A 14,352-nucleotide genomic window follows, 5' to 3' on the forward strand; every position below is an offset into this window, starting at 1 on the left:
ACAATAAACTGTGGAAAATTCTGTAAGAAATGGGAATACCGGACTACCTGATCTGCCTCTTGAGAAATTTGTATGCAGGTCAGGAAGCAACAGTTAGAACTGGACATGGAACAACAGACTGGTTCCAAAGAGGAAAAGGAGTACATCAAAGCTGTATATTGTCACCCTGTTTATTTAACTTATATGCAGAGTACATCATGAGAAATGCTGGACTGGAAGAAACACAAGCTGGAATCAAGATTGCCGGGAGAAATATCAATAACCTCAGATATGCAGATGACACCACCCTCATGGCAGAAAGTGAAGAGGAACTCAAAAGCCTCTTGATGAAAGTGAAAGTGGAGAGTGAAAAAGTTGTGTTAAAGCTCAACATTCAGAAAACGAAGATCATGGCATCCAGTCTCATCACTTTATGGGAAATAGATAGGGAAACAGTGGAAACAGTGTCAGACTTTATTTTTCTGGGCTCCAAAATCACTGCAGATGGTGACTGCAGCCATGAAATTAAAAGACGCTTACGCCTTGGAAGGAAAGTTATGACCAACCTAGATAGCATATTCAAAAGCAGAGACATTACTTTGCCAACAAAGGTTCGTCTAGTCAAGGCTATGGTTTTTCCTGTGGTCATGTATGGATGTGAGAGTTGGACTGTGAAGAAGGCTGAGCGCCAAAGAATTGATGCTTTTGAACTGTGGTGTTGGAGAAGACTCTTGAGAGTCCCTTGGACTGCAAGGAGATCCAGCCAGTCCATTCTGAAGGAGATCAGCCCTGGGATTTCTTTGGAAAGAATGATGCTAAAGCTGAAACTCCAGTACTTTGGCCACCTCATGCGAAGAGTTGACTCATTGGAAAAGACTTTGATGCTGGGAGGGATTGGGGGCAAGAGGAGAAGGGGATGACAGAGGATGAGATGGCTGGATGGCATCACTGACTCGATGGATGTGAGTCTGAGTTAACTCCGGGAGTTGGTGATGGACAGAAAGGCCTGGTGTGCTGCGATTCATGGGGTCGCAGAGTCAGACATGACTGAGCGACTGATCTGATCTGATGTGATCTGATCTGATTGTTATGGGGGAAATGAAGGATATTAATTGGCAATTGTTTTCAAGTGAAGACAGCTTGACTTTGGGCTTGAAGCCAAGCACATCAAGATTTTTAAATCTGGTTCCTTGTGAAAGAATGTGTTTCTATTTCAATATACATTATATATATATATATATATTTTACTTTTGATCATCAAAAATCCTGACAGAATTATACATGACATCAGGTTTTGTTCATTGGTTCCATTTTCAGACATAGGGGGATGTTTTTAGCTTAAAAGTATCAAAAAATGTGATCTCTGTGATTTTAAATTTTAAAACCACACTTTAATTACTTTTTCATCATTTAATAATTTTTATACTATTTTTCCACAAAAACATAAATAAGTGACAAAACAAACACTAAGTCAAGAGTTAAGATTTATAAAAATATGCTAATTATGAGTAAAATTTGGAGCCACAACCAATTACCATGGCTGTAATAGAGGCTCTGAGTTTCTTGAAAATAAATCTGATGGCAAATATATATATAACAGCTCTATGATAACCAAAACTACTGAATCAACAGGAAGCAGCAGTCGTTTAAAAGTAGAGTTGACCCTTGAATGACATAGGTTTGAACTGCATGGATCCACTTATATACAGATTTTTTTCAATAAATATATTGGAAAATTTTTTGGAGATTTTTGGCAATTTGAAAAAACTTCCATATGAACCACACAGCCTAGAAATATAGAAAAAGTCAGGTACGTCATGAATGCATAAAATACATGTAGCTATTAGTCTGCGTTACCACTTTGTTGTTCAGTCGCTAAATCGTGTCTGACTTTGCAACCCCATGGACTGCATCACACCAGGTTTCCCTGTCTTTCACCATCTCCTAGAGTTTGCTCAAACTCTTGTCCATTGAGTCATTGTTGCCATCCAACCATCTTATCCTCTGTCACCCCCTTCTCCTCCTGCCCTCAATCTTTCCCAAGACTACACACAAATCCATTATAAAAAGTTAAAATTTATTGAACTTATGCACATAATGCCATTCAAAGTCAAGAGAAATGTAAACAAAGATGCAGTATTAAATGATAACTGCACAAAACTGTAGGACATACTATACTACTATAATAAATTCATAACTACCTCCTGTTGCTTTTGCTGTGAACTTAAGTGTTGTGACAAACCTAGAGACATTAAAAAGCAGAGACGTTACTTTGCCTTCAAAGGTCCATATAGTCACAGCTATGGCTTTTCCAGTAGTCAAGAATGGATGTGAGAGTCAGACCATAAAGAAGGCTGAGTACTGAAGAATTGATGCTTTTGAATTGTGGTGCTGGAGAAGACACTCCAAGAGTCCCTTGAACAGCAAGGAGATCAAGCCAGTCAATCCTAAAGGAAATCAACCCTGTATATTCACTGGAAGGACTGAGACTGAGGCTAAAGCTCCAATACTTTGGTCACCTGATGTGAAGAGCTGACTCATTGGAAAAGACCCTGATGTTGGGAAAGATTGAAGGCAGAGGAGAAGGGGCCAACAAAGGACAAGATGGTTGGATGGCATCACCAATTCAATGGACATGAGTTTGAGCAAGCTCCAGGAGATGGTGAAGGACAGGGAAACTGGGTGTTCTACAGTCTGTCGAGTTGCAAAGAGTCGGACACGACTGAGTGGCTGAACAACAACAAGCATTGTGAATGTCCACTTAAAATGTAAGGTGATGCCAAGCATCTGAAGGAGCAATTCGTCTCTGCAATAAACTGCGTGTCATGGTAACAAGTGATCTCTAGCAGTTCTTGTATATTTTTCACTGTGTTTAGTGCAATACCATAAACCTTGAGTAAAAACATGGGACTCATATGAAGTGCCACTAGTGATGCTGGGTTTGCTCCCAAGGAGGAGAGAAAAGTCATGATATTACAAGAAAAAGGTGAAGTGCTTTATATGCACGATAAACGGAGGTTTGCAGCCGCAGTTCCCCACCATCTCAGGATAAATGAATCTAGTGTAAGGACCACTGTGAAAAAAGAAAAGGAAATTCAAGAAGCCATGGTTACAAGCAGATGTGAAAACCTTGCACCATTTGCAAAACACCTTCTTATCTCATGTTGAAAATGAAGCTTTCATGTGGATGCAGGATTGCTATAAGAAAGGCATACCTGGACTTCCCTGGTGGTTCAGTGGGTTAAGAATCTGCCTGCCAGTGCAGGGGACATAGGTTCAATCCCTGGTCCAAGGAGATTCCACCTGCCATGGAACAACTAAGCCCACGTGCTGCAACTACTGACACCCGCATGCTCTAGAGCCCGTGCTCCGCAACAAGAGAAGCCACTGCAATGCGAAGCCTGCACACTTCAACCGGAGAGTAGCCCCACTGGCTACACCTAGAGAAATGCAGAAACAAAGACCCAGCGCAGTCAAAAGTAAAGGATAGAGCGTAATTTGATGAGTTTTGGGTGAAAAAAAGAAAGACACACCTATAGACTCTAATATGATTCAAAGAGCTTACCAGATGCCACTAGTGGTAAAGAACATGCCTGCCAATGCAAGAGATGTGGGTTCAATCCCTGGGTTGGGAAATCCCCTAGAGTAGGAAATGGCAACCCACTCCAGTATTCTTGCCTGGGAAATTCCTGGACAGAGGAGTATGGTAGGATATACTCCATGGGTAGCACAGAGTTAGACACGATTGAGCATGCATGCACATACACATGATTAAAAAAAAAAACTTAAGTCATTATATAAGAACTTTAAGAAAAGGAAGGTGAGGATTAAAGCTGGAGAATTTAATGCCAGCAAAGGATGGTTTGATAATTTTCTAAAGAGGTTTGGCTTAAACCAAGATAACAGAAGTAGCTTCTGCTGACCAAAAGGCAGAAGATACGTTCCCAGACACCATTAAGAAAATCATTGAGGGGAAAGAATATCTTCCTGAACAGGTTTTTAATGCTGATGAGAGTACCCTACTCTGGGGGGAAATGCCACAAAGGATACTTTTTAGTAAGGAGGAGAAGTAAGCACCAGGATTCAAGGCAGGAGAGGAAATGCTAACTCTGTTTTGTGCAAATGCAGTTAGGTTATGATCAGAACTGCCTTATCTACAAAGCTGCTAAGACCCCAGCCTTGAAGGGAAAATGACAATCACCAGCTGCCAATCTTCTGGCTATAAAAGAAAGCAAGGTTTCTGGATTGGTTCTATTAATTAATGTGTTATTCCTAAAGTCAGGAAGTACCTTGCCAAAAAAGAACTGCCTCTTAAAGTTCTTTAGATATTGTACAATGTCCCTGTTGATGTTCATTGTTTTTCAGTCACTAAGTCATGTCCAACTCTCTACAACCCCATGGACTACAGACACCAGGCATCCCTGTCCTTCACCATATCCCAGAGTTTGCTCAAATTTATGTCCATTGAGTCAGTGATGCCCTTCAACCATCTCATCCTCTGTTATCCCCTTCTCCTTTGCCTTCAATCTTTCCCAGTATCAGGGTCTTTTCTAATGAGTCAGTTCTTCGCATCAGGTGGACAAAGTATTAGAGCTTCAGCCTCAGCATCAGTCCTTCCAAAGGATATTCAGGGTTGATTTCCTTTAGAATCAACTGGTTTGATCTCCTTGCAACCCAAGGGACTCTCAAGAGACTCCTCCAGCATCACAGTTCAAAAGCACCAATTCTTTGGCACTCAGCTTTCTCTATAGTTCAACTCTCACATCTATACATGACCACTGGAAAAACCATACTTTGACTCAACAGACCTTTGTCAGCAAAGTGATGTCTCTGCTTTTTAATACGCTGTCTTGGATTGTCATAGCTTTTCTTCCAAGGAGCAAGCATCTTTTAATTTCATGGCTGCAGTCACCATCGGCAGTGATTTTGGAGCTCAAGAAAATAGTCTGTACTGTTTTCATTTTTACCCCATCTATTTGCCATGAAGTGATGGGACCAGAAGCCATAATCTTAATATTTGAATGTTGATTTTTAAGTCAGTATTTGCACTCTCCTCTTTCACCTTCATCACCTTCATCTTTTTCTTTCATCAAGAGGCTCTTTAGTTCCTCTTCGCTTTGTGCCATTAGGGTTGTGTCATCTTCATATCTGAGGTTGTTGATATTTCTCCCAGCAATCTTGATTCCAGCTTGAGCTCCATCCAGCCCAGCATTTCACATGATATACTCTCCATATAAGTTAAATAAGCAGGGTGACAATGTACAGCCTTGACGTACTCCTTTCTCAATTTGGAACCAGTCTGTTGTTCCATGTCCAGTTCTAACTGTTACTGCTTGACCTGCATACAGATTTCTCAGTAAGGCAGGTCAGGTAGTCTGGTATTCTCATCTTTTGAAGAATTTTCCACAGCTTGCTGTGATCCACACAGTCAAAGGCTTTGGCATAGTCAATAAAGCAGAAGTAGATGTTTTTCTGGAATTCTCTTGCTTTTTCTATGATCCAATGGATGTTGGCAATTTGATCTCTGGTTTCTCTGCCTTTTCTAAATCCAGCAGCTTGTACATCTGGAAGGTCTTGGTTCATATACTGTTGAAGCCTAGCTTGAAGGAGTGTGAGCATTACTTTGCTAGCATGTGAAATGAGCACAGCTGGATGGTAGTTTGAACATTCTTTGACTCTACCCTTCTTTGGGGTTGGAATGAAAACTGACCTTGTTTAGTCCTGTGGCCACTGGTAAGTTTTCCAAATTTGGTGGTATATTGATACAGCGCTTTAACAGCATCATCTTTTAAGATTTGAAATAGCTCAGCTGGAATTCAATCACCTCCATTAGCCTTGTTTGCAGTAACACTTCCTAATAAGGTCCACTTGACTTCACACTCCAGGATGTCTGGCTCTAGGTCTGTGACCACATCACTGTGGTTATCTGGGTCATTAAGACCTTTTTTTGTACAGTTCTGTGTATTCCTGCCACCTCTTCTTAATGTCTTCAGTTTCTGTTTGGTCCTTACCATTTCTGTCCTTTATTGTGCCCATCGTTGTATGAAAGGTTCTCTTTGTATCTCTGGTTTTCTTGAAGGGATATCTAGTCTTTCCCATTCTATCATTTTCCTCCATATCTTTGCATTGTTCACTTAAGAAAGCTTTCTTACCTCTCCTTGCTATTCTCTGGAAATCTTCATTCAGATGGATATATCTTTTCCTTTCTATTTTGACCTTCTCATCTCTTCTTTTCTCAGCTATTTGTAATGCCTCCTCAGACAACCACTGTGCCTTCTTGCATTTCCTTTTCTTGGGGATGGTTTTGGTCACTGCCTCACATACAGTGTTATAAACCTCCATCCATAAGTTCCTCAGGGACTCTATCAGATATAATCCCTTGAGTCTATTTGTTACTTCCACTATATAATCATTAGGGATTTGATTTAGGTCATACCTGGCCATTCAGAATCCCATGAGTTCAACAACAAAGGTGTCAAAGTGATCTACTTGCCCCTGAACACAATGGCTGTAATTTGGCCTCTAGATCAGCGGGCCATAAGGACCTTTAAGGCTTGTTACACATGGTACTTTATGGAAAGGATTATTTATTAAAGGATTATTAATGCAGACACCATGCAAGTCTGCCACTGAAGATGCCATCACTGTTACAGAAAAAGTTTTAAAAGTCAATAAGCCCCAAACAATAAATTCCTGCTGGAGAAAACTGTATTCAGATTTTATGAATGACTTCACAGGATTCATGACAAAGCCATTCAAGGAAATCATGGAAGAGATTCTGGAGACAGCTAAAAAGGTGGTGGTGGGGGTGAAGGGTTTCAAGACATGGATCTGAGTGCCAAAGAATTGATGCTTTTGAACTGTGGTGCTGGAGAAAACTTTAGAGTCTCCTGGACAGCAGGTAGATCAAACAAGTCGGTCCTAAAGGAAATCAACCCTGAATATTCATTGGAAGGGCTGGTGCTGAAGCTGAAGCTCCAATACTTAGGCCATCTGATGTGAAGAGCTGACTTACTGGAAAAGACCCTGATGCTGGGAAAAAATAAGAGTAAGTGGAGAAGGAGGTGACCGAGGATGAGATGGTTGGATGGTATCACTGACTCAGTGGACATGAGTTTTAGCAAACTTGGGAAGATAGTGAAGGACAGGGGAGCCTCACATGCTGCAGTTCATGGGGGTCGCAGAGCTGGACACAACTTAGTGACTGAGCAACAACAATAGAAGGATACCACACCAGAGGAATGAACAGAAGATGACTTGATGGAGGTGACTGCTTCCAAATGAGTGCCATACAGTGAGAAAGAGACTGCAGCAGAACCTGTGACAGAAAACCACGATGGATGATCTGGGAGAACAATTTTGATTACTCAAGGCTGCATTTGACTTCACATAAGACATAGACCCTTCTATGTTCAGTTCTATGGCACTGAAACAAAAAGCAAATGATGAAAGAAGGATTGGGACCATATAGAAACATTTTCAGAGAAATGAAAAACCAAAAAAAGTCAGACAGCAATTAAATGTATTTCTGTAAAGTTACACTGCATGTGCCTACCTCTCTGGCCTCCCCTTCCACCTCCTCTATCTCTCCCATCTCTGCCTCCTCTGAGACAGCAAGACCAACCTCTCATCTTCCTCCTCCTCAGTCTATTCAACACGGAGACCACAAAGACGAAGACCTTCATTGTTATCCACTTCCATCTAATGCACAGTAAATAATCATCATGCCATACAGTTAATAAATTTATCTGTTATGTACATGTGCAAGTGTCTCTGTGTAAAAATCTATTGACTACATTTTCATGTCATCATGATCACCTAAGTATCATATGGAGCATCGTGTCCAAGAGTTGTGTTAAATTCAGTGAAGTAAGACCAAACAAGGAAACTGTGCCACAGAGTTCAATTGAAAAAACAGTTTCAAGAAGGAAGGAATCACCAGTCATATACTACAGAGAAGTGACTGTTGTGTGGGAGCTAGCGATGTAGAGGGCACGGCTGGACTACAGCAGACTCAGTGGAGAGTGTTTTAAAGTCTAATTTGTCTGAAGAAAGAGATCAAGACGGTGGAGTAGGATGCAGAACTCACTTTCTCCACTGAGCATATCAAAAATATATTTAATTTTTCCAAAAACTGTTCTACAAATACACATGTGGAACAATTCTCAGTGAAAATTACCCGGAGACTCACAGACTCTTGCACAAACACAGCTGTAAGACCCATACAGAATTGGGCAGAAAGAAAAGAGAAGTGATTAAGGTGAGATTTCCCAGGGGATTCAGAAGAGGAGGAGGTTAACACAGGCAGAGATCTTCCCAAGAGAGTGAGCAGTTTGAGTCACATATTGGGCATCCCAGCCCAGGGGTCTGACACAGGGATGACAAGTCTCCTTGGCTGGTTAGAGAGCCAGTGGGAGTAACAGGAGGACTGTAGGAAGCCTGGACTCTGCTTGTAAAGAGCACATGCATGCTTGATTGCTCATAAAGCAGAACAAAGAGGGTGGGCTGAAAATTGCATGGGTGGCTGGTTGGTTTCTCATGAATGCCTCGGCATGCAGACCAGCCTGAGCCAAGAGAACGCTCCAGCCCTCTTGGGAACTTGGCTGTGAGATACAGAAGTGGTTCAGACATAAAACAGCATCTGAACAAGGTGGGGGGACAGCCATCTCTGGTTCTTACAGAGGCAGAGCAGCAGGGATAGTCCAGATCTCTGGTCCTACTAGGACCACTATGGCCTGTGCCAAGGTTTGCACTCTAATCCATGCCAACTACCCCTGCCACCCTCCTTGCTCCAGCATTATTCTCATCTGGGGCAAGCGCGCCAGTGCTAGGAAGGGGGAGAGTGTACACTTGGAAGGAATGGAGCCAGCTTTGACCTGATCCTCAGGGCTTCTGCTACAACAACATGGTATAGGAACTCACCCTCAACAGGGCAGTATGGCCACCAAGCAGAGGGGAAACTGTCTTACAACTGGCGTCAGCCCTAGCACGTCCACCTCCAGCCCCACCTCCTACCAAGGTGATAGATGCCAGCATGCCCTGAGAAAACATCACTTGAGTTCATGTCAAACCCAACTCTCCCACCAAAGCCACTGGGTACAGACAGACTGTATAGGGATGCTTCCACATAAGGACACCCCTTCAAGACCACAACAGGTAACCGTTTCATCTAATTTCATAGAAACAGAAAGAAAACCAAAATGAGAAGACAGAGGAATGTGTCTTAATTGAAAGAGTAAGTCAAAACCCCTGAAAGAGACTTCCTTGGTGGTCCAGAGGCTAAGGCTCCATGTTCCCAACTCAGCAGCCCAAGTTTGATCCCTTGTTAGGGAATTAGATCCCACATGCTGCAACTAAGAATCAGTGTGCCATGACTAAAGATCCCACATAGTTCAACTAAGACCCAGCACAGCCAACTAAATAAATATAGACATTAAAAAAAACTGAAAAAACAACTAATTAAACAGAAATAAACAATTTATCAGATAAAGAATTTGAAGCATCAGTAATAAGTGTGCCAACTGAATTAGGAAAAAGGATAGATGAACATCATGAGAATTTTAACAAGGAACTAAAAAATATAAAAAAGGACTAGTCAGAACAAAGAAGAATACTTTACTGAAATAAAGAATAATAAAGAAGAATATAATAAATAATAAATAAATAAATAAAGAAGAATACATAACTGAAATAAAGAAAACACATTAGAAGGCATGAATAGGTTACTGGTGATAAAGAAGAGACATGAGTGATCTGGAAGACAGAATAACAGAAATCATCTAATCAGAATAGGAAACGGAAAACAAAAAAAATGAGAATAGTTTAATGGATCTATGGGAAAACATCAAAAATATCAACATTTGTGTTATAAGGGTTCCAGAAGAAGAAAAGAGAGAGAAAAGGGTCAAAGTATATCTGTTAGAAGTATTACTGAAAACTTTCCAAACTTGAAGAAGGAAACGTATTCAGATACAGGAAGCACATGGTGTCCCAAACAAGATGAACCCAAACAGACCCACACTAAGACATAATTAAGATGGCAATGGTTAAACTCAGGATTCTGAAAGGAGCAAGAGAAAAACAAAGAGTCATATACAAGGGAACCCCCATAAAGCGATCAGCTGATTTTTCAGCAGAAACTCTGCAAATCAGAAGGGAGGGCCATAATATATTCATAATGTGTCCAAGACTGAATCAGGAAGAAATAGATAATCTGAACAGATAGATCATTATTAGTGACTTGAATTTGTAAAAACAAAAACAAAAAAAAACCCATCAAAACCAAATGAACAAAATAAAAACAATAAAATTCCCAGCAAACAAAAGTTCAGAATGAGATGGCTTTACAAGGGAATTCTACCAAAGTAACCTTCTCAAACTTTTCCAAAATAAAGATGAGGATGGAACACTTTCAAAATCATTCTGAGGCTACCATTATCCTGATATCAAAACCAGACAAAGATACTGAAAAAAAAGGGAAATTACAAGCCAATAAATTTAATGAGTATAGATACAAAAATCCTCAACAAAATATCACCAAACCCAATCAACAATAATAAAAAGGATCACACACCATGATCAAATGGGATTTGTTTGAGGGATGCAAAGATGGTTCAATATTCACCAATTAATATGATACATCACATTAACAAAAGGAAAGGCAAGAATCATATTATCATTTCAACAGACACAGAAAAAACATTTGACAAAATTCAACATCCATTCATGATAAAAACTCTCAGTAATGTGGATACAGAGCAAACATATCTCAATATAATAAAAGTAATTTATCACAAACCCACAAGGAATAACATACTCTATGGTGAAAAACTGAAAGTCTTTTCTCCAAAATCAGAAACAAGGTAAGAATGCCAACTCTTGCCACTTCTATTTAATGTAGTATTGGAAGTTCTCATCACAGCAATCAGACAAGAAAAAAATCCATCCAAATTGGAAGAGAAGAAGTAAAACTGTCACTATTAGCAAATGATATGATACTATATATAGAAAACCTAAAGTTTCCACAAGAAACTATTAGAACCAATGAATTAATTCACTAAAGTTATAGGATACAAGAGTAATATATGGAAATCTGTTGCTTTTCTATATACTAATAATGAAATACCATAAAGAGAATTATAAAGAAATGGTCCCATTTGAAAACACATCGAAAAGAATAAAATACCCAAAGAATAAACTTACCACTGAGGACAAATACCTGTACTCTGAAACTATAAAACACTGATGAAGAAATCTGAAAATCATACAAAGAAATGGAAATATAACCTGTGTTCTTGGATTGGAAGAATTAATAGTTAAAATGTCCATACAAAGCCATCTGCATATTTAATGCAATCCCTATCAAAATATCCATGACATTTTCAACAGAACCAAAACAAATAACCCCAAAATTTTATATCACAAAAGACCCCAAATTACTAATGCAATCTTAAGGAAAAAGAATAAATCTGGAGTTAACATGCTCCCTGGCTTCAGACTATACTACAAAGCTACAGTAATCAAGACAGTATGATATTGCCATAAAGAGACACACATAGATCAACAGAACAAAGAGCTCAGAAATAAACCCATGCATTTATTTTCAATTAATCTTTGACGAAAGACACAAGAATATACAATAGAGATATGACAGTCTCTTCAATAAGTGGTGCTGCAAAAACTGGACAGTAACATGTAAAAGGATAATGTTAGAGGACTTCCTTGGTGGTACAGTCGATAGGAATCTGCCTGCCAGTGTAAGGGACACAGGTTTGATCCCTGATCCAGGAAGATTCCACATGCTGCAGGCAACTAAGCCCGTACACCACTACTACTGAACTCATGCACTCTAGAGCCTGTGAGCCACAACTAATGAGCCCCTGTGTCACAATTACTGAAGGCTGTGTGCCTAGAGCTTGTGCTGTACAAGAGAAGCCACTGCAATGAGAAATCTGTGCACTGCAAAAAAGAGTAGCCCGTTTATTGCAACTGGCGAAAGCCCGCGCACAACAATGAAGATCCAGTCCAACCAAAAAATTAATAAATAATTTTTTAAAAGGATAATACTAGAAACTTTGCTCACATCATATACAAAAATAAATGGATTAAAGACCTCCACATAAGACTGGAGACCATAAAATTCCTAGTAAAGAACATAAGCAGAACACTCTTCGACATAAATTTTAGCAATGTCTTTTATGGATCTGTCTCCTAAGCCAAGGGCTTCCCAGGTGGCTCAATGGTAAAGAATCCACCTGCCAGTGCAGGAGACACGGGTTCAATCCTTGGGTTGGGAAGATCCCCTGGAGAAGGAAATGGCAACCCACTCTAATATTCTTGTCTGGGAAATCTCATGGACAGAGGAATCTGGTGGACTACAGTCCACGGATTCACAAAAGAGTTGGACATGACATAGTAACTAAACAACAACTCCTAAGGCAAAAGAAATAAAAGCGAAAATAAAAAAATAGGACCTAATTAAACTTGAGCTTTTGCACAGCAAAGGAAACCATCAACAAAATGAAAAGACAACCTACTGAATCACTGTGTATACCTGAAACTAACAATGTAAATCAACTGTACTTTAATAAGAAAAAAGACTGTCTTGGAATGGATAGCCTATCTTAACATAAACACAAGGTGAGTGATATTTAATATGAAATTAATGTAAGTTTTATTACTGTTTTATAACTTTGCTTTCAAAGAATTACATTACCATGCTGCTAAGTCGCTTCAGTCGTGTCTGACTCTGTGAGACCCCACAGACGGCAGCCCACCAGGCTCCCCCGTCCCTGGGATTCTCCAGGCAAGAACACTGGAGTGGGTTGCTATTTCCTTCTCCAAAACATTACCATACTGAATGCTTTTCTCTCTCATAAATTGAGAAACTGCGTATCATCCTATTACCACAGGTAAGTGGGAGAACAATCCTTAAGTATGCTAAAAATAAATGAATTGTATACTTTATAAGGTTAAGTTTATGGTACATGAATTATATCTCAATAAAAAGTAAAGGAGAAGTAAAGACTTACAGATAAAACTGAGGGAGTTCACTCCCAGTAGACCTGCCCTGTAATAAATGCTGAAATAAGTTCTTCAGGAAGGAGATAAAGACCACAGGTCAGAAACTTGGATCTATTTAAGAAAGGAAGAGTGAGGTTTCCCTGGTGGCCCACTGGTAAAGAAGCCTCCTGCCAATGCAGGAGACAAGGGTTCAATCCCTGGTCTGGGAAGATTCCACATGCCACGGAATGAGCCCCTGTGCTGCCACTACCGAGCCTGTGCTCCACAGCAAGAGAAGTCACCACAACCAGAAGCCCACACACTGCAACTGGAGAGTATTCCCCGTTCTCCGCCACTGGGGAAAGCTGAGCACACCAACAAAGACCCAGTGCAACCAAAAATAAATAAATAAAATAAAAAATAAATAAATAAATAAATAATTCTTTTTTTAAAAAAGGAAGAGTGGAAGAGGTGGAATAAATAAAGGTAAAATAAAATATTTTTAATTGCTATAAAGGATAACTGCTAAAACTGTAACAGTAAAAATGTATTGGGTGATTATAGCATAGGAATCAGTGAAATAAATGACAGCAATGTCACAGGGATGGTACAGAGGAATTAGAATAATTATTAGAATAATAATTATTATTATTATTATATAATATATAAATTCTAATTATAATAATAATTGGAATAATCTGCTATACAGTAACTGCATGACATTATTTGAAGGTGGACTTAGATTATTTTATATGTAAAATCATTATACTAGTTCACAAAGCAAGCCTCACTAAATTTCAAAGAATAGGTGTCACACAGGCTAGGATCTCTGACCACAGAGCAATTGAGAAATTAATTAGAAAATTAGTTACAATTCCTGCAGGTTTGGAAATTTTAAAACACATTGTTAAATGCTCACAGGTTCAAAAATCATAATGAATGTTTAAAAAAAGATATTAACAATAATGCCAAACTATATATCAAAACTAATGGAATGTACCAAAATCAGTGTTTTGAAGGAAATGGTTAGCTTTAAATATTAAACAAAACTGATGAGTACCTGAAAATTAATGAGCTACATTTCTATTGTAAGTTAAGAAAAGAACCACAAAACAGAACCAAAGAAAGTATAAAGAAAGATAAAATAAATATGAGTGGGAACTAATGAAACCGAAAAAATATACACAACAGAGAAAATCAACAAAATCAGAAGTTCAATGTTTGAAAAAAAATACCAAGAAAATAAACAACCCTTCAGTAAAGTTGATTAAGGAAAAAGAGTTAAAAGACAAATAACTTGATGAATGAAAAGAATGGGCATGATTATAGATAAACACTAAAAAAGATTTTAAAGTAATACTATCAACAACC

General features: G+C 39.1%; 1 protein-coding gene across 7 annotated transcripts in view; it reads right to left on the minus strand.

The window, feature by feature from the left end:
* CFAP91 (cilia and flagella associated protein 91) overlaps positions 1-14,352 on the minus strand; it is a 114,016-nt gene that overhangs the window by 51,477 nt on the left and 48,187 nt on the right. The window lies entirely within an intron of this gene.

Source organism: Bos grunniens, chromosome 1 (genome assembly GCF_055505025.1).
Source record: "Bos grunniens cultivar Pamir isolate PY7600 chromosome 1, Bosgru_T2T1.0, whole genome shotgun sequence".
NCBI classification, from domain to species: Eukaryota; Metazoa; Chordata; class Mammalia; order Artiodactyla; family Bovidae; genus Bos; species Bos grunniens.